Source organism: Sinohyriopsis cumingii, chromosome 2 (assembly GCF_028554795.1).
Source record: "Sinohyriopsis cumingii isolate HCF-2022 chromosome 2, ASM2855479v2, whole genome shotgun sequence".
NCBI classification, from domain to species: Eukaryota; Metazoa; Mollusca; class Bivalvia; order Unionida; family Unionidae; genus Sinohyriopsis; species Sinohyriopsis cumingii.
The window spans coordinates 49,209,206-49,229,152 of NC_142962.1; the positions used below are offsets into that span (position 1 = coordinate 49,209,206).

General features: G+C 38.7%; 1 protein-coding gene and 1 long non-coding RNA gene across 3 annotated transcripts in view; one reads left to right on the forward strand and one right to left on the reverse strand.

The window, feature by feature from the left end:
* The window catches only part of LOC149804804 (TNF receptor-associated factor 3-like), a 222,455-nt gene that overhangs the window by 62,108 nt on the left and 140,400 nt on the right, over window positions 1-19,947 (forward strand). The gene's annotated exons all lie outside the window — the stretch shown is intronic.
* Window positions 8,962-19,947, reverse strand: part of LOC149804807 (uncharacterized) — a 47,268-nt gene continuing 36,282 nt past the window's right edge. Inside the window, exon 3 of the long non-coding RNA XR_016414480.1 lies at window positions 8,962-9,130. This is a non-coding gene — a long non-coding RNA (uncharacterized LOC149804807). The remainder of the gene's footprint in view (window positions 9,131-19,947) is intronic.

Here is a 19,947-nt window from a genome sequence, read left to right on the forward strand (position 1 = left end):
GTAAGAAATGTTTTTAAAAGACGGATATGATTGCACATAAATTATCATTATAACTTTTATTTTCCTGCTTTTTATAATCATTTAACCTGTTGAATATAAATAATGTATTCTCAGTATAAAATTACTGTCCGACTTTAAATCACAGTATGCAGATAGATGTGATTCTGTTGAAGAAATGACAGTAACCTAGAAAATAATATTACTTCATCGTAATAAATATTATGTTGACAGACCTTTTATCTGGACTGTTTGTACACGATTTGTAGATGTAAACAATATATAACATAACTCTGTTGAAATTAGAAATCTAAAAGCAAGTTACGTTTGCCTTTATTTATAAAGAAAATAACATTGATGAAAACCTCAGGACAATATAGCAAATCAGAATATGTAAAAACCTAAAGAATATACTGTTTTGGATTGGTTAAAAGAAACAGTAAAAATAACGTTTGTTGCTTATGTAATACACAATTTTGTGCAACTATTCAACAAGGTTAAAAAGTGGCATCAAATGAAATATTATTGACCGAAATGATCAGCCTCATATGAAAACAAATTACATAACATGTCTAATATGCAACATAAGAAAACATAACGGACGGAAAACTATTATTATATGCCTTATTGATTTAAGCCTGTTTGATATAAAAATATACATTGTGAATGATGGTACAAGCATTCTTTATATATCAATATTTTTAACCGTCATAAATTTATAAGTTTCATTTTCGTGAAATATAATTGTTTTTATTTTCTTTTATTTCATTTTTTAAACAGCATCGACAGTATGCACTCAATAAACGTTCAAACAATACAAAAGACTTTGGTATTTTCTTCATATAATTCTAATTAATAATATTTTTGAAACTTGCTAAATTAATAAAATTGTGTGACAGTGTTCTCATTTTATTACATGCTAATAAAATGTTTCAAGATTTATTAGATTAGAAATTGTATTTTCGTATTTGTTTAAAATATTTTATAAGAAACTAATACAATTTTTAATTTTAATAACTGACATAGTGTTTCATCTTTGATATATTATTATATTCTGCACAAAACTCTATCAAGTTTCATTTCATTACTGTCTTTTTTGTTTTGTGTAAAAGATTTGTTAAAAAATTTCTCAAAATTTTTAAATTATATTAATATTTTCAGTTGATATTCTGATTGACTAAATTCATTAGCTCCACAAATGTCATTAAAGCCATTCATTTGTAAATCTTGACTGTTAAATAAATGTGTTGTATCTCTGAAATAACAAATTAATTTTTACTTTTTGTAATGTTCAATAGATTTGTCTGTTAATTGTTTATATAGTGATATTTCTTCAAGCTAATTACATGGAAACTGAAAACATCGTTTATTATTTTGCCATATTTTGAGAATTAAAATATCCTATTCAACAGATTGTGCACAAAAATACCTTTACTTGCAAACCATATAAATTTAGTGCCCAAATAGTGATTACGATTGTTCCAACAAAACAACTATTCCTGTTTTTTCGTCATTTCCAATTCGTTACATGTATAGCAAAACGCATATCATTATCAATGTCTTTAGAAAAAATTATATAGCCCTCTTAACTTTTAAAAAGAATCTTTTTAAATGTGATAGATAAATAGTATTTATTATAACCATATTTATCGCTTGTTTAAAAAATTTTGTTTATAAACTATATTACTTATTTAAGTATAACTCAGTTCAACCGTTGTCATTGTTTTAGAATTATCAATATTAAGTACTTTTTAAAATATAGTTTACAAAATATGAAATTATGTTATATATATATATATATATATATATATATATATATATATATATATATATATATATATATATATATATATATATATATATTGCATATATTGTTTTTAAAACTTTGAAACATTTAATTAATATAGTTAACAAATCTTTCAGCTTTGCAATTCTATTTTTTAATTTAAAAACAAAATACTATTTTAACAAGTTATAAGAAGTCATTCGAAAAAATGGAAAACCTTAAAATTTTTAATTTTAAATAAGTTTGTAATATGAAATTTAGGAAAATATTGTTAATGGAAAGGTACAAACAGCTCGAAAAAGTCGTCTTGTCTAGAACATATTTAAAAAATTTCAATTATAATCATTTATCCAGAACACAAAAAAAAACCAGATTCAGTGAGCATTTTATATATAATCATGTATATTTGATAAGGTGGACAGTCTGCTACTTTCATATGACTTTTGGTTCATTATGTCAGTGATTGCTTCAGCGGTAACTGAATAGACACGATAGGGTTGTACATAAAGTCACGCCTTAGCTACGAAACTGCCTGACATAATGTTATGGATAACCCTTGAGTAACGTTTCATCAGCGGAAACTTAAATAGCACAGCGAGGGACGTGCTGTCCAGTGTAAGCTGGGGATACCTGGGAATTTCACTCAATGGTTTTAGTTTGAAGACGCAATATGGTCCTGAGATTAGATTCATGTGAGAACAAAACGGAATAGAATTAAGTAAATGCCCAAAGAAGACAGTAGAAGATGCTGTCCACCGAGAATTTAATAAAATGAGAAAGACCACAATGTTTAATAGCATTACTAACAACAGTTATACTAACAATACTCCAATAAGAAAGGAACATATACAAGTATAAAATACATTCACGTTATTAAGATACAAAATTCAAATATTGCACTGATGAATTCACATCACTAGTTTAAAGCTGAAATGATCACGGCCCTCCTGGGGCAAGTATTTTCGGAGCAAACTGCACCGGCCAGGCTCTGAATTTGACTTCAAGAAACAACACCTCAGATGAGACGTGGATTTATTAGGGGTTTGCAGTGTCCAATACCTACACATGGACTAGCAAAGGGCTGATACAGGCATGTTGATAAACTGATAATCGCAGCCCGAAAGGTCTGACTCTGAGGATTACTATAATGAAAACAGCAGTTGATACACCATACATTCACTGAAAAAAGCTGGTATTATGTGGGCATGCTGATTTGCTACATGTAAGCACTGAGAGAAAAAACAGAAGAAAAACAGAACATAAAAACGAAATGGGGGTTGATGATACGCAAAGTTGTGAATGCATGAAACAGGCAATGGAACAGAACAGTGCCAAAACTTCACAGTACTCACATGGTGAAAGGTGGTGAAGTAGGTGGTATTTCCGTTTATAAAATAGTGTAAAATTAAACGCATAATCGTTATTGGCAACACCTAACTACCAATGCGCCAAGTTGTGCTATGGATGTAAACTATACAGAATTCGGTGCATGAATCATCAGATCGGCTCAACAGGTCTGCATATCTGCATTTAATTGTGCCTATGCCTATACTATCTGGCAGAATGGGACAAATTTCATCTCGGCTGTCAGTACTCGATGAGCACTGAATCTGCCGATATAACCAGCTAATATTCAAAACGTGCCCCATAAGGAGTGGGTATAATGCTCTGGGTATAATAGTATACTACCTTTAGAAAGTGATAACATGTGGGGGCAGAAGCGAAACGAGAATGCATGAAACAAGCAATGATGTAAAGGAACTGAAGGGAGTGCCGAGACAGCGCTAACGTAATGAAGGCCGCTCATTGTGCTGAAAGTAAGGTCATAAGATGATATAATTACTGAGATTCGCACAACATTGATAAAACTGCAACAATTCTGTCGATTGGGTTAGGCAGGTCATATAATGCAGCTGCATGATCAAAGCATATTTCCCATTCTTTGAGCAAAGTGATTAGTGTTCAGTCTAGTGCTCTCCAAACAGCAAAGGTAATAATATGAAATGCGATGGATGGTCAAATACATTGACCCAGTACAGTGACCATTACTCAAAATAGTGACATCCTAGCATAAAATGCCACTCTGACTTTTAAAAGTCACAAGTGACACCTACGCTATCTACGACTTGCATATAAATTAAACGTTGTTTATTAAGGTTAAGTTACATTGAACTTTGTTTTTCAATGTAATGAAACAAATGATGAAAGAAGCAATCCTTTGAACTATAACACAAAGTGCAAAAGGACGTGACACACTGTCCGAATAAAGCGCGTCTTTATAAAGAATGTTGATGGTCAAATCCAAGAGGAACACATCCGTAGAATAAAGAGAATGCACATATTCGAGAGAAATACAGCCACGTACAGAATCTGAATGAACAAATCCCACGGTAATGCTCGGTCTACAGGCTGGCACAAGCATTCTGATCGCATCAGTGAGGAATGCACCGACACAAACTATATAATAACCCGCAATGAATGTACGAACACTTCCACATGATGAAAACTGCACTCAGTATATGAAGCTGCCCATAAAATGGTATGTTTCCTGGAATGGTTGGATCTACCCATAATCTGACGCGCATATATTCTTGTCATTCAGGGTCCTGCTATAGGAAACATATGAATTACGATGTGACGATATTAGCTGCAGAAGTGGCTTTGTTGACATTCATTAGCCCCATCCCAGCATGTATGGTTGGTTAGAGCATAGAAATGACACCCTGTTTTTCTAAAAATGTATTTCGTGTGGGTTTCCCCCGTCCTTCCCTGTGGACTGTAAGAGTAGTTGTTAGAAAACAATAATGCGTTATAAAACTTTTGCAGGGTTTTTCTATTTTTTATCCATCAAATCTGTGAGTTTTATTATCCCATGAAGTTAAAAGGTGTACTTTCTTCTCTTTGTCCGGACTGACAGTGGGCCTGATCTCCACCAGTTACTTCGGATTGGGGTTGTATTATTAACCCAACGGCTAGTTTCGGCCCTGGGTTAATTTCCTTCCCCTTATAAAGTTATTTTGATTATCTGAAGTGACTTTGCCAGAGTCTTTCTGTCCGTATTGTGTTATTTGTAATACATTTTTATGTATGTATGTATGTATGTATGTATGTATGTATGTATGTATGTATGTATGCATGCATGTATAATATTTTGTATGCTAAATGACCGGACGGCTTATCTAGTCCAAATCTATAAGTTTTCTTCCTATCTACTATACCCACAAAAATAATAATTGTCTGAGATGTATTATTGTTTGTGTATGCATGTAGTGTTAGTGTGTCTGTTATAGGAATATATGCCATAGCATATACGGGTATGGGTTTTAGGTATTGTTTGCTTGATTTCAGTACAAGGGTTTCCCACACATGGTGTTGTGGGTCATTCATTTGCTTTAAGTTTTTTGGTTGTGCCATAGCACAAAAATTTCATTATCAATTGGAGATAGATGAATTCCTCCATACACTGTGTGTTGGTAGAGTTTTCTGTTATTTTAAGTTTAAATTGAATGTACCGTAGCACATAATTGTTGTGTTCAAAGTTGAAGTTTCTATTACGAGGATGTAATGGCAACATCATTTATAATTTAAGTTTTAAGTGATTGTGCCATAGCACATAATTCCAAATCAGGTTCTTTTTCTAAGTTTGTTCTGAAGTTATAGTGGAAGTCCCAAGTTTCCAAAGTTGGACCTTTCTGGTTGAGATCTCCATTATATTCTGTTGAAAAAAGAGAATTAAAATTTAAATTATTAAATAGTCTTTTAAATATTTTTTTTTAAAAATCCAAATGTGTTTATATTGTCTAAATTTGTAGTGAAGATTCCAAATCTCAGAACCCCTTCTAGGGAGTCAAAGCTGACCTCTCTGGTTTAAACCTGCACCACACTCTATTCTAAAAGGAAGATAATTTGTTAAATATTTTACTTAGTGAAAAGGTTTGAGTCTAATGATACAGTGGAGATTCCCTATGTCGAATGCATCTTCGCTAGCCGTGGTTCCTTTATGTTAACTCTATCTGCACCTTGGCGGATATGCCCGTGCTTTCTCCAAGAGAGATCTATTGGATTTCATATTTGCCTCCCTCAATATATAATGCCAACTAACCAATAGCGTGTAAAAGCGGTGCTTTGTACATCGACCGAAATTGGTAGAGGTAATTGGCTTCAAAAGGATACATTGTAAGTTTAGCATCGAAAATATGACTACTTACCAGACAGAAGCCATTACAGTGTATTTGACGGTAAGGATCTATTTGCACAAACAAGGACTGGCAGTGGAAAATTGCTTATTTAGGAGTCCATTCCAGTTGTATGGTGTCTTGTCTCGATCATATAGGAACATTGTTCAACTCTGAACAACCTAAGTTTGATTCGATGCGGTTGCCGTCGCATCCAATGAAATTCACAGACCCGAAGCACTGAAATATCTGATCGATCCGCCAAGGTGTAGATAGCGTTGACGTATCGGAACTTTGGCTAGCGACGATGTTCAGAACGAGTACACATTGAATTGTGATGAAAAAAGGGCAGACGTTTTGATCTTTATTTGTTCGGTGATACGGTAGGCTGACATTTGTAACACACATCGTCGCCCTTTGGAACAACCGTATCCTTTGTTTGGAGCAAATGTGTCCGTACTTATTTTGAAAATTTCTAAGATTTGTGTTCAGAAGATTCAGTAGTTAAATGTGTGGTAATGAATACAAATCTTTTGGGAAAAGCTGGATTAGTAACTGTCAGTTGGTGAGTTAGATATTAATTAGTACGTATATTCTTGTTGGTTTCTGTTGATTCTTTGTGGTTTATTTAAATGTAGCAGGGTATTTGCTTTTTGTGTTTTAAACCTTTACAGAAAATATGATTATATTTTTCCAGTCTACGTTGGTTTAATGGTCCCTAAGACAATTTGTTCAATATTGAGGTCAAACTACCTGGGGTATAGTCGTAATGGACGTAACAAACCTGGCAGCTCGTTTTGGGGTTTATCAGTTTTTCTTTAGTACATCATTGTAACCGTTACAGAAACGATCATATAAAAGGGATTAATGTAGTCTGGTGTAAATAGGTGGTCTGTAAGCTGAAAACAACGCATCATGTTATGATTCCGGACGATAACAGAAACGTTGAATGAAGATGGTTTGAGGTTACAATATGAATAGCAGATACCATGTTTACGTCTGTGGCGGTCATTACTGAATGAAGTTTCCATTTCTGGAGTATTCCACCACAGTGCAGTTAGAGCGTCGTTGTGTTCTGTCGAAGTAGACCCCTCTGCCGTAATCTCATGTACAATGTTGTGAAACCAAGATAAACTGGATGGAATATGAACTTTGAAAGTAGTTTCTCCGCCGTAATGGTTGCAATGGAGTTGGTACGTCTTGATATGTCTCGATTTATGATCTAAGCGTATTTTATGGCCGAGATATTCCATATATAAATGTCCGACTCACGAGAATTATGCTCATTAGCGAGTTATGTTGCGGGAAGTGACAGCGGTGTTTATATTAGGAATAAATGAAAGCGAATGACATCATGCTATCGCTCCCACTTTTCCAATCTCAAAATTGTTGAACAAAGGCGACCTGTGAAATTCTTTTGATTAGTTGAAGACTACTGTTTGAATATGTTGCTCAACAGATTGGTGTGGACTTTTTTATGCAGGCTGGTAGTGAGTGAGTTACTTTATATAAACTACTCTTAAGTTATTGCATCAGCAGCAATTTATAAACAGACTCAGATATACATTTAAAAACCGTAGAGTCAGAAAATAGTAAAAGATGTTTCAAATTTAGGACAAAAGATCAAACATTTTTAAAGATTTGACAAAACAAAACATTCCATAAGAAACATACGTTTAAAGTGTATCCATTAAAAGTCCGAAAGTGTAAACACATCATAAAAATATACATATCAAAACCATGTTTTTAAAACATAAAATAAATAAAACGACATTTTGAAAACGTACAACAAAAATATAACTTTTAAAAACATATAATGAAACATCAAGGTTGAATAATATTTTTTTAATATAAAAATCATTTTCAATGCGCAATATGAGTTTGAAATATTCCATTTCCAGAATAATTCATTGACAAGCAGATTCTTCAATTGGTCTTTGGGATACTCTGAAAGAATTTAATCTTCAATCTACTTTTGCAAAATGATGGTATGAATGCATTCAAAGAAAACCAAAGCAATTGATGTTTCATAATAGAAATAAAACTGCAGCACATTATCAACTTCGTAACAACAAAAGCAATCGCGCAACTCATATTTATCAAGATCATCTGTGTGAAAATCTATCTTGTCGTGTGTTCCCTCTCACTCTATAATTTAATGGCATTTGTATGCAACCCAAAGGAAAACTCTTATGCCTTCAAGTTTAGCTATCTCTGAATTATGACTCAAGCAAACCTACCTTTTATCTCATTAATCTTTTTTCCTTAATCGTTTACAATCCATCGCATTTTAGTCCTTTTTTCCCTTCACGTTTTATTGGTTATCATGAACACTAGAATTATATGTGCTTATAATGATTCACGGTATTTTCAATCATCCTAATCATGTCCTGAGTGTGGGTGTTATTAGTATGTTAGTCATCACTGACAACAAAACGTCTTCGATCATAATTGATACCAGTGTTGAGCATGATATCATTCAGTTGCTATTAAACTGTTCACTTGATTGTTAGCAGTATCAGTAGGCATAGAAAACCAGTGCACACATAATATTGTTACATTACATCCCACCTGCGATATTTAATATTAGATTTATACCGAACCATAAGCCTGATAAATTACATGTATGCGTCAAAGGTAATAAATCTAGAATTCCTATCATCAGTTAATGTGACAGCATAGTTTATAATGAAATGCCTCAATAAAGATGATTTGATATTTCCCATCCATACAATAGTCATTGATATTTCCCATCCATACAATAATCATCAGTAGTATTTAAGTATGACGTGAAATACAAAGTGTTGTTGTTATATTTAAGGTTTTAGAAGAAGACAAAAACGATTTATGTGCTGAATGCCCTATTATGACATGCTAAATATGCAAACGGTACCTCATGCAGACTATATTTTACAACTATATCGAAATATTGAATAATCAATTTATTAAGAACCAATTAAATTAATGCAATGTATATTACCTCCCGCATACAAGGTCGAGAATGATAAATCGAGGCCTCTAACGCATCCGGAGGCTCGTAGACCCGCGCGCTATCTCTCCCTGCGGCTGTAGATGATCGGAGAAGGACCAGTGATAGATCGTCGTTAATTGTCTGCGCCGTTGCTTGCAACTGGTGTTTACAACCGGGTGCTGGACAGCGAGCAAAATAGGTCTGTAATTAAATCGTCGTTGTAATAATAATGAATGATTCTGCGCTTACAATGGAATCTCGTACAGCTAAATTAGCTCGACAACGACTAGAGGCGATTGAGAAATATCTCCCCGTCCGTGATTTTGTCAAGCAGAAACTACAAACGCGCCAGGAAGCCAGAGAGAGATATGCAGAAAGTGCAGCTGAGTTATTTTAACCAATTGTCGAACCAACTAAGAAGATTGTTTTAGCAACATCGGCGACACAAAAAGCTCTTGAGGCATTGCCTGCGGGTGTTGCTAGTCGTTTTCAGACAGCTAATCCATCTCCAGGCAACGTAAAAAAGCACCTGCTCGATTTGCCGAGGAAGGTTTACGAATACTTCGGGATAATGCTGTTGCAGTCGCTGATGCAGGGTATCCTGCTCGTAAAAAACCTGCTAGATCCAAACTTCGCCGATATTCCAAAATCAGGATGGGATCCCTTGGTGTTTCGAATGCTCCATGGTATATCACAAATCAGGGATAAATCTAATCAGCTTAAATTTACGCGATTTAAGGAACAAGTCAGTGAAGTTGCTAGAGCTCCATTACGCGGGGATATAGTGCCACCGGAGCAAGCACAATTCGGAAAGTTATGGTTGGCAGCAATTATGTGAAGGTCAGTCATCGTCGTCAAAAGGTAGAGTTGATCTTATGGATAAATTTACTCCGGTAGGTATTGCTGCTATCAACATGGCCACTGTGCATAAGATTGCTGAGATGGGGTCCCATAATAGATCTAATTATGTAAAACCCGAGTGTGTTAACACTATAGGGCGCGACGATTGGAGAAATGTTTATTTCGCGTTGCCAGTAATTTAAGAAGGATCATCAGCACTGAAGAAATCAGTAGATTTAACATACTTAACCAGGAGATCGACGATTATATTATTGCATAAAGAGAAGCGGTAAAGCGTTTGCGTGAAGAAACGAGGCTTCAAAGTATAAGAGAGATATGATGCTCATCAGGCAGTGAATAAAGGACCCCGCCTCCGTCCAAAGCCATCCAGCATCGACTGCTATAGAGGAGGGGGGCCTGAGCGACGATGACTCTGATACCACTGCTACTGAAAGGGCTTTACTACTCGCGGAAGCAGTCTTATTAGATTCTTTCCAAGTAACGTCCTTGCCGATGTTGAAATACTAGAATAGTGGGCGACTAACCGGCAATAATTCCTCATAAAGCATTAATGAAGCAGCTGAGATTTGTCAGCGATTGCTCACAGGTGGTGTAATGGATGTCGGTCTTTATCGATCACTACAATAGACTACTTGAGAGACTGATTAATTAGATCGGCGATAACAACATAATAATGCTTATTCATAATATCCAACGCAGACCTGAACACGTCAGTATGATATATTCGCGAGCACCAGTATATAAAGTTACCTACAGAGATTGACTCGGCGATGTTGTTCAGGGTCTATTCAGAACTGTGACCCCAAAACGCGATTCCAATTGTAAAGCAGCTAGGAATGAAAGCCATTGATGATGTTCGTGACAAGGCGCTTGGCATCGTCGGTGATCTTGCCGGTAATGCATTCTCATTAATCCGACAACGACTAGCACGATTAATAAGCAGATCGCCAGCGGTCTGACCTCAGCCAGTAAAATTGCCTAGCACCGAAGTGATGTTAACAAGTATCAGGAAAATAATAAATCAAACTGCAAATGAATGATTGAAGGACTTAGCGGGCGTTAACGCAAGTGAACAAGCTCGAAATATAACCGTAAACCTAGTAGCGGGTAGTGGTTTGTCTCGTCATCATCCCCGACGTCAACGTTGGTGGCACATCCTTTAAGGCAACAGCGAATATAAATAAAATGTTTAAGCGTGTATCTGATCGCGTATTTGACATGGATCCACCAGGACTCAAGGACTAGTCGGTGCGTGATTATCAATATTATTCTTATGAAGTACGAGAACGAAACCAACGTGCACGAATCGAAACCCAAGATACATCAAGGTATTTCCTGTCCGCCAAGGCATTCACTGAAGTTCAGGTTAGTTTGACTTGTAAAAGCCGATGGTAATCCATATGGTGATCAGCAAGGTCGGTTTGTTAATAACGGAATTGTGGCACTATTTAACAGTGCACGATATAGTATCGACGGCCGAGAAATCCAGACATGTCAAGATAACTTCGATTTTGCCATGACGATCTTAGGTCTCGCACGATATTCCGATGAGTATGCACGGTCCGCTGGTCCGTCAATAACGTTCGCAAAATATACCGTTGATCGCGCTAAGGACCGACCTTATACTTTTGACACCCCAAAAAAGGTTTCTGCTGCGGATGACGACGCCGACGTTGAAAGTTTATCCTTTGTAAATGCTAATTTTATCCCTGGATTGTCAGCACGTAGAAATCAAATTGATTCGCAAAGGAGATTTAGCTGTGCAATTCCACGGTCACATATCTTTGGCTTCTGCAGAAATGTTAGAAAAGGTATCTTCTGGGAGAAACAAATAGTTGTACTCGTGCCAGAAGGCACAGACGACGGAACTATATGGCATGCTGAAGGAGCTAATGCGGGCAAAACCATGGCACTGCATGTAAATGTGATGCTGATAAATCTTTCGTTGTGGATACCAACAGGGACACCATCGATTTCTGAAGAACGTATGCCCTCTTTCATGGACAGCGGCGTAAAAATCAACGTTGTTTTGGCTGACGAGGACCACTGACTTGATTACAAGCTCAACTGTTGGAACATTAGCATGGCAGACCGCGTCACAACAGGGAATTTCAGCACCACGATATGTATTTATAGCTTTTCAGGATGATAAACGACAAAATTCTCAAATACGAAATCATATGTATTTGACCCACTTGAGGTTAGTGAATTTTCTCTGAGGATAAACCGACATCAAGAACCATCTGAAGAAGTGTTGCTGAGTTTTGGAAATAATCATGTTACACATGTGTATCATCGTTTGATGACAGTTATAGGGCGCGATCAGAATGTTAATTCAATTTTGCAGATCTCTAGCGGGATATCTCGACGTTGTATCCGATCTATTATTTCTCTCTGAAACACTTGGATTTATTTAGACAGTCTGTCGTTGACATGCATGACATACACTTCCGAGCTCGAGTAGGTGCACTGTCAACTGGTGCTACTGATTATAGAGCATTCGCTGTCATACTTTCAGACAAATCAATGTTGCTCGAAGGCGTTGGTGGAGGAATGAGTCATTTAAAAATATGTAGCCGGATATAATCAGGGATTAATTAAATCTTCCATTATATTATAATGTCATATCATCACGTAAATGTTACTCTCACACCCGTTCAGATTAAAAAGCTGCATTCGGCATCAGCGAAGAATTCTGGAACAATGATATCACTGAAACCCAAATGAATTATCACTGACTCAACATCAGTTCAAACATTTCAACGACGCCAAACGTTCAAAGGCTGGCATGTAAGTTGATCTTTCAGCGGGTGTCATTAAAGACATAAAGTAGACAGGTGGTATGTTTCCTCTTCTTGCAGCTATAACGCTTTTTTTCCGCTGAAGCTCTGGCTGTGGCAAAAGCAGCTCCACTTGGTGCTGTTGGAACTGCTGCCAAGATGGCATTGAAGAAAGCGACAGGAAAGAGTCTGACCACAAAAAAAAAAAAAAAAAGAAACCGGAAACGAACCGCGAGTGGCTCATGTCTATGACTACGAACTCCAGCCTCATGGTACAGTCAATACCTGAGACTACCAGGAACTTTTTGCTAAGCAAGCTTAGAAAGCAAATCGTTCCAATGACTAATATTGATTTACTTGATGCTGCTCGTCGATTCGACATCAAGCACTTTAGAGAGGGTTTTCATGCACGATCAATTACGAAAAAACAACTAAATCGTATTGAAACTGGTATCATTAATCTCGATGGTCATTCTGGTCCAGGCATTCACTAGGTTGCATATGCTTTTGATCCACGTGGTGTTGTTTATTTTGATTCATATGGACTCGCGTCTCCAAATGAAGTTCTCGAATATATTAGCGGATCTGCTAGCGCTCCACTCTGATATTCAAGATTGCCAACACAGACACTTAACAGATCCACCTATATGTGGTCGTGAATCGCTAACGATTCTAGATGCTATATGAAGGTCATTGACCACTGGTGGCCCCCACCGCATAAAGTCGTGCACGTGTTCACTAGTGAACGGTAGACTAGTCATCGTTTAAAAGAGCCCATAATTTATAATGGTAGATATTTAAAGCGGTAGGGTTAAGAAACCCGGTGATGTTGATTTGTCAGTGTATGCAACGAAATATAAGCTCGCTGATCTTATGAACCTCGCTGTGGTTGACAAGTCAAAAGAAAAAATTTAACATTTGTTGAGGTAATTTTTGGTTTCAAGAATCTCACTTGGGTCTCTTTGGCCTCAAGGGAACATGAAATGTTAAAAACATCGTAGGTGGAACATATAAGTACACCTGCCGACCAATATTCACTCAACTATCCACCATTACGCAATCTAACCAAATACAGTTATCATGTAAAATGGGGGTAAAATAGAAATTCATTTCCTTAGAAACAAAATTAAAATTTCTAGTACTTGCTTCCGGTTATAAGTAATACTAACACCTGAATAATCGCTATAACCCTAGCAGTGAAGTGACTGGAGAGACAAATGGTACACAAACCCAGTGCACACACTCGTACATTTATACTATCATAAGTAGTGAATAGGGGCACTAGAGCGACAATGGGAATTAGCATTAAAAACACCCCTGGGCAAATATAGCGACAATGGAAATTTAACATGGAGAAAAATCGTGGGCAAATATAGCGACAAGGGAAATTAACATGGAGAAAAAATATCGTAGGCCACTCTAGCGACAAGGGGAATTGAACAGGGGGGGAATAAAGTGTGGGTCTATCTAGGGACAAGGGGGAATTGAATATGGGATTTTTTTTTTTTGTTTAAAAAATTTTTTTTAAATTTAAAAAAGGGGTAGGCAATGGAAAGTCATTCTCTTTTCGAGAAATATGGGTGGCCCTGAAAAGGGCCTTTGGGATTATGTTAATATACCCTTAACATAAAGGGCATCTGCGGCATCTTCTTGTCCTCAAGCTGCGTCTTACTCGAGGGCCATAAATCAGTGTCCTCTTGAGGCAACCTTGTCTTTCTACATACACTCTTCGTATCCACAGACTGGTGTCTGACTTGTCGACAACGGTCCACTTGGACCGGACATACATGAGCATGTCCGTCCTAAACATCATTGAAGACACAAGGGTGGATGATTCGACTGTGGTCCACATCTTGAGGCGACGAGAACAGGTGAATCAATGCAGTGAACTGCGCTTATTTATAGGTAGAGGAAGGATTGAAACGGATTGAGTTTGTTGACCAATCCAAACACGCGTTACAAAATTCAGTCAGCCCGCATCCAATCCGAAGAGAGCAGTCTGTGACGTCACGTAGTCTATATAGATTCGCTAGCGCTTGTGTGCAGTCAATCTATGCGACAGTGATTCAACATGACGGAAACTCAGAAAACGATTCATTGGGGTGCACCAGCAGTGGAGACCACCCAAGGGAACCCGGACTTACTTTCAGAAGAGGTAAATTGGGATTTTGTGGATTTTCTTACCTTGCAAGAATTTGTTCCGGAACCTTCGTTACCTTCTTCATTACCGCAAGTGGAGAATTTTAGACAGAGACAGAAAGAAGAATTGGAGAAATTTATACAACGACAAAAGGAAGCGGAACAAGCTTTTCTCCTACAGCAGCAGCAAGAAGAAGAGGTAAGAAAAAAACAACAGCAAAACAGCAAGAAGAAGTAGCAGCAAAGAAACAAGAGGGTGAAAATCAAACGGTCACGGTACTGTTGGACATTTTAGCGGAGTTAAGAAGTCTGAAACAAATGTATCAGACTTCTTTATTACGACCGAAGAGAATACGACCTTCCCGAGCTAAACACGTTAACCCTGTGACTAAGCCTGTCGTACCACCCTTAGTGATTTCAACCCAATCATCATCAACATTACGCAGTCCAGAAGTAGGCCTTGGCCGTGGCAAAGGCTTAAGGCAGTTAAAGTTGATTGCTTAAACTCACCCCTACACCAAAAAAAAGGCCCTTTTCAGGGCCACCCACATTTCTCGAAAAGAGATAGCCTTTCAATTTGCCAATAACTCAAAAAAAAAACCAACAAAAAAACAACCCATTTTACCCCTATAGTACGTGTCTTTTGTATGAGTGCGTCAGTGTACGTTCTTATTTTAAAATCATAACTCAAAGACACTTACCTTATATCATTAATTTATTCTTTTATTCATTGTTACAATCCAATTCACAATTCACAACAGAACACTTTAATTAAAAGTTCATTGACTTCTTCTTTCTCCTTGTTTAGTCTCTCTGTTTTTTGAATTTCTTCACCGTCTTTTCCTCTTCTTTCTCCTCATTTTCTTCCCTTCTTCTTTTCTTCTCCTGTTTCTTTGCCTCTTGTAAGTAGAATTGTCTTCTTTCTTCCTCTTCTTCCTCTGAAGAATCCCTCTCTTCCTCTGAAGAATCCCTCTCTTCTTCTGAAGAACTCCTCTTTTCTTCTGACTCCTCTTGTTTCTTTTTTGGGCAATCTGGAGACCAATGTCCTTTTTCATGACAATAATAACAGGTATCTTGACTTCTGTCTTTTTTAGCCGTTTTTTTCTTTTTTGACGGTCTGGACACTCTGAAGACCAATGCCCTTTCTTCTGACAGATATAGCAAGTATCTTGACTTTTATCTCGAAAGGAAGGAGAGTAGTCCGTGGGCTGGTCTGAAGAGAATTTTCTAATGACCCCTCGCAAAGCTCTGACGAAACGTTCGATTTGGCTAGTCTCTTCCATTGTTGTGCTCGGCTTGAGAGTGAAATGAATAGTGAAAGGACAAGACACACACCCTTTTATATACGCTGGTCTGCCATGACTATAAATTAGTCTATGGTGTTTAAACTTGAGTCATTTGACGTTTTTCACTCAAGATGAAACGATCCTATTCATTCGAGAAGAAAGAAGAAGAAGAAAGTAAGAGGCAGAAACGTGATCTATCGCCTCGTACCAGGGCTGAAATCTTGGCACAAATTCATGCCAGTGATTTTGAAGAGGACATGAGTGAACCAGAATCCGAACCCTCTAAACCAAGTTCACCACCCTTAGTCAACCCTGAAAAATACTATTCCATTCGAGAGACGGAAAAGCGCTCCTCTAGAAAATTTAGAACCACGGCTTACAAATACACAGTGAAGTTTAAAGATTTCAAGGCTGAAGTTCCGTTAGAGAAAGCAGAAGTGTTCATCACTGGGGTGTGGGATTCTTTGCTCACCGCACTCAAGCGACAATGTCAACCCAAAGAAGACGATCGCTTGAGACTTTCCATACAACACGACGGTTTGAAATCCCCTGTTTGGATCGAGTTTAGCACCCCTGCAGAATTGACCGCTTCCAAAGTCATGGACAAGATTCAACACGTGCAACAATCTAATGACCAGTTTGACATCACCGATGGAAAAGCCACACTGGACATGACCCACGTCTCTCCTCCTCAAGGGACTGGACGCAAAAAGATGTTATTGGTGAACGAGCTTCGCAGCATTAAGCGTAGCGCCTTGTCCAAATTCACAATCCTCAAGACCAGATGTGTTTAGCTCGAGCCATCGTGGTGGGACGAACCTATGCCAACAAGAACGACACGGCAGATTGGAAAAGAGCCTGGAAAACTATTCAACGATCCGATCGAGCCAAACAGCGAAACGAAGCAGAACTCCTGTTACAACAAGCCGAATTGTCCAAAGACACACCCTGTGGCATTCCTCAGATGCAAAAATTGCAAGATGTCCTAGCTCCACGATACACCTTGAAAGTGCACCCTCAAGAAGTGCACGGACGTCTGTTGTTTCGAGGCCATAACTTTAAGGACGGAAAATACATTCATGTCTATTATCACGATGAACATTTCGATACCATTACCAGTATCACCGGATTCCTGGGATACAGTTATTACTGTGAGAAATGTGACCATGGTTATAATAATATAGAGCAACACAAGCATTGTGGATTGAAATGCTCAGGATGTTTGGCCTCTTCACCCTGTCTGAGCGAAGGACCAGTGCCTTGTTCAACTTGTCTGCGCACGTTTGTCAGTCCTACCTGTTACCAACAACATCTGAAGACGCAAGGTTCACAGCAGAAATGTGCTTGTCAACTCCTGAGATTGTGCCCTACGTGTGGACAAGGCATATGTACCAATGCTGCCAAGGCACACGTATGTCGAGGAAAGAAAAAATGTCACATTTGTCACCACATCGTGGACTTGGAACACCAATGCTACGTGCAAAAATACCAACCCCCATCAGAGAAAGAGGACGGTCACAAGAAGAAAGGCAATTTCATCTTTTTTGATTTCGAATGCATGCAAGAGACCGTCATTCACATTCCTAATTTCTGCGTGGCTCATCGAGCGTGCGAGAAGTGCATTCAAGAACCTATCTTCAGTCATTGCCCTCACTGCAGCAAGATTCCTGGAGGGCGTGAAAAAATCTTTCGGGGACCGAACACGTTAGCCGATTTTGCCCAATGGGTTTTAGACCCCGTCGACAAGACGTGGAGCCAAGAGGACATCGAACGTTACGGAGATTGTCATCGTCATGCCACGGTGATGGCTCACAATTTCTCCGGATACGATGGACAGTTTCTTTTGAGATACTATACGGAACAAGGCACCGAACGTCCTAAAGTGACTTTGAACGGAGCCAAAATCATTTTCATGCAAGTGGGACAAGTACAGTTTAAAGATTCGATGAGCTATTTGGCCATGCCTTTGAGTCGAATGCCTAAAACGTTTGGAATGACAGAAATGGCTAAAGGGTACTTTCCACACTTTTTCAATACGGAAGCCAATCAACACGCCGTTCTGCCCCATTTACCTGAGGCTCACTATTACGACCCCGACAACATGCGTACCGAACAACGAGAAGCTTTCTACGCTTGGTACCAGGCTCACGCCTCGGACCCTTTCGACTTTCAGGAAGAAATGCTAAAGTATTGTCGTTCCGACGTGGACATTTTACGGCGTTGCTGTGGAAAATTTCGAGAACTGTTCATGGAACACGGAGGGGTCGATCCTTTGAAAGAAGCTTGCACCATTGCCAAAGCGTGTTCCTTAGTGTATCGACAACGATTCATGCCTGAAAACACCGTAGCTGTCATCAGTCCCCAAACGACCCACTATGTCAAATGTCAATACTCGGTCAAAGCTCTACGCTGGTTACATTACTTGTGCGACAAGGAAGACAAGTGGATTCAGCATGCCCGCAACGGAGGGGGTGAAAAGACCATCGGAACGTATTCGGTCGATGGCTGGGACTTAGAAAACCCCAAGATCGTGTACGAGTTTAACGGTTGCTTATTTCACGGATGTCCCGTCTATTACCCTGATCGTAGCACTAAAAATCAGTTTTTACAACGAACCATGGAAGACTTGTACCAGGACACTTTCCAGCGGCGCCTAAAGTTAGAACAGGAAGGATACCAAGTGGTGGAAATGTGGGAACACGAGTACGATCACCGTATGAAAACCGATCCCGAGTTTAAACGCCTCGTGGAAAGTTACCAGTTCATGGACCCGCTGAACCCGAGGGATAGTTTGTACGGAGGAAGGACCAATGCCACCTGTTTGCTTACCAAGCCGACGAAGAGAAAGGAGAAGAAATCAAATACTTGGACGTGTGTTCGCTGTATCCCTACGTGTGCAAATATTGTCGCTTTCCTGTAGGGCACCCGCAATTGTTAACGGAACACATTGACCTGAAAAACATTCGACAATACGAAGGCTTGATCAAGTGTAAAGTTTTGCCTCCCACGAACCTATACCATCCCGTCTTACCTCACCATTGTCAAGGCAAACTGATGTTTCCCTTGTGCCGTACTTGTGCCGAAACGTGCAACCAAGACCAACCTTGTCAGCACACCCAGGAAGAACGGGCCTTGACGGGAACCTGGGTCAGCGTAGAATTGTTCAAAGCTCTGGACATGGGATACCAACTGTTAGAAGTGTACGAAATTTGCCACTTTCCCAAGACACAACAGTACCACAAGGGTGATCCCAGTCAGAAAGGCATTTTCGCCGACTACGTGGATGCCTTTTTGAAACTGAAACAAGAAGCCAGCGGCTATCCGTCCTGGTGTCACACTTCCGAAGACCAAAAGACATTCAAAGAGAAATACTATGAACAAGAAGGCATCACTTTAGACCACATCGAGAAAAACGAAGGCAGGCGATCGTTTGCCAAAGTGACGTTAAATTGCTTGTGGGGTAAAATGGCACAACGACCGTGTTTACCCAAGACGGAATATTTGACAGAACCTTCCCGCTACTTCCAGATGATTCACGACAAAACCAAATACATGAAACACGTGGACGTCGTTCGAGAGAATTTGATCTTGGTCAATTACGAAGGAGATCTGGACTTTGTACAAGACGACCCTTTTGGAAATGTCATCATTACGGCTTACGTGACAGCTCATGCTCGCTTAAAATTGTACGAAGCTTTAGAACTGTTAGGGGAACGCGTCCTGTACTTTGACACGGACAGTTGCATTTACATCCATCACCCGAGTCAACAGCACCCTAACATCGAAGGAGACCGTTTAGGAGCCTGGACAGACGAGCATCCCGACGAGAAGATTGTAAGTTTCGTCAGTGGCGGTCCCAAAAATTACGGCTACGAATACCGGGACAAACAAGGAGAAGTGCACACGACGTGCAAAGTGAAAGGACTGACTCTGAATTATCGTACCAGTCGAG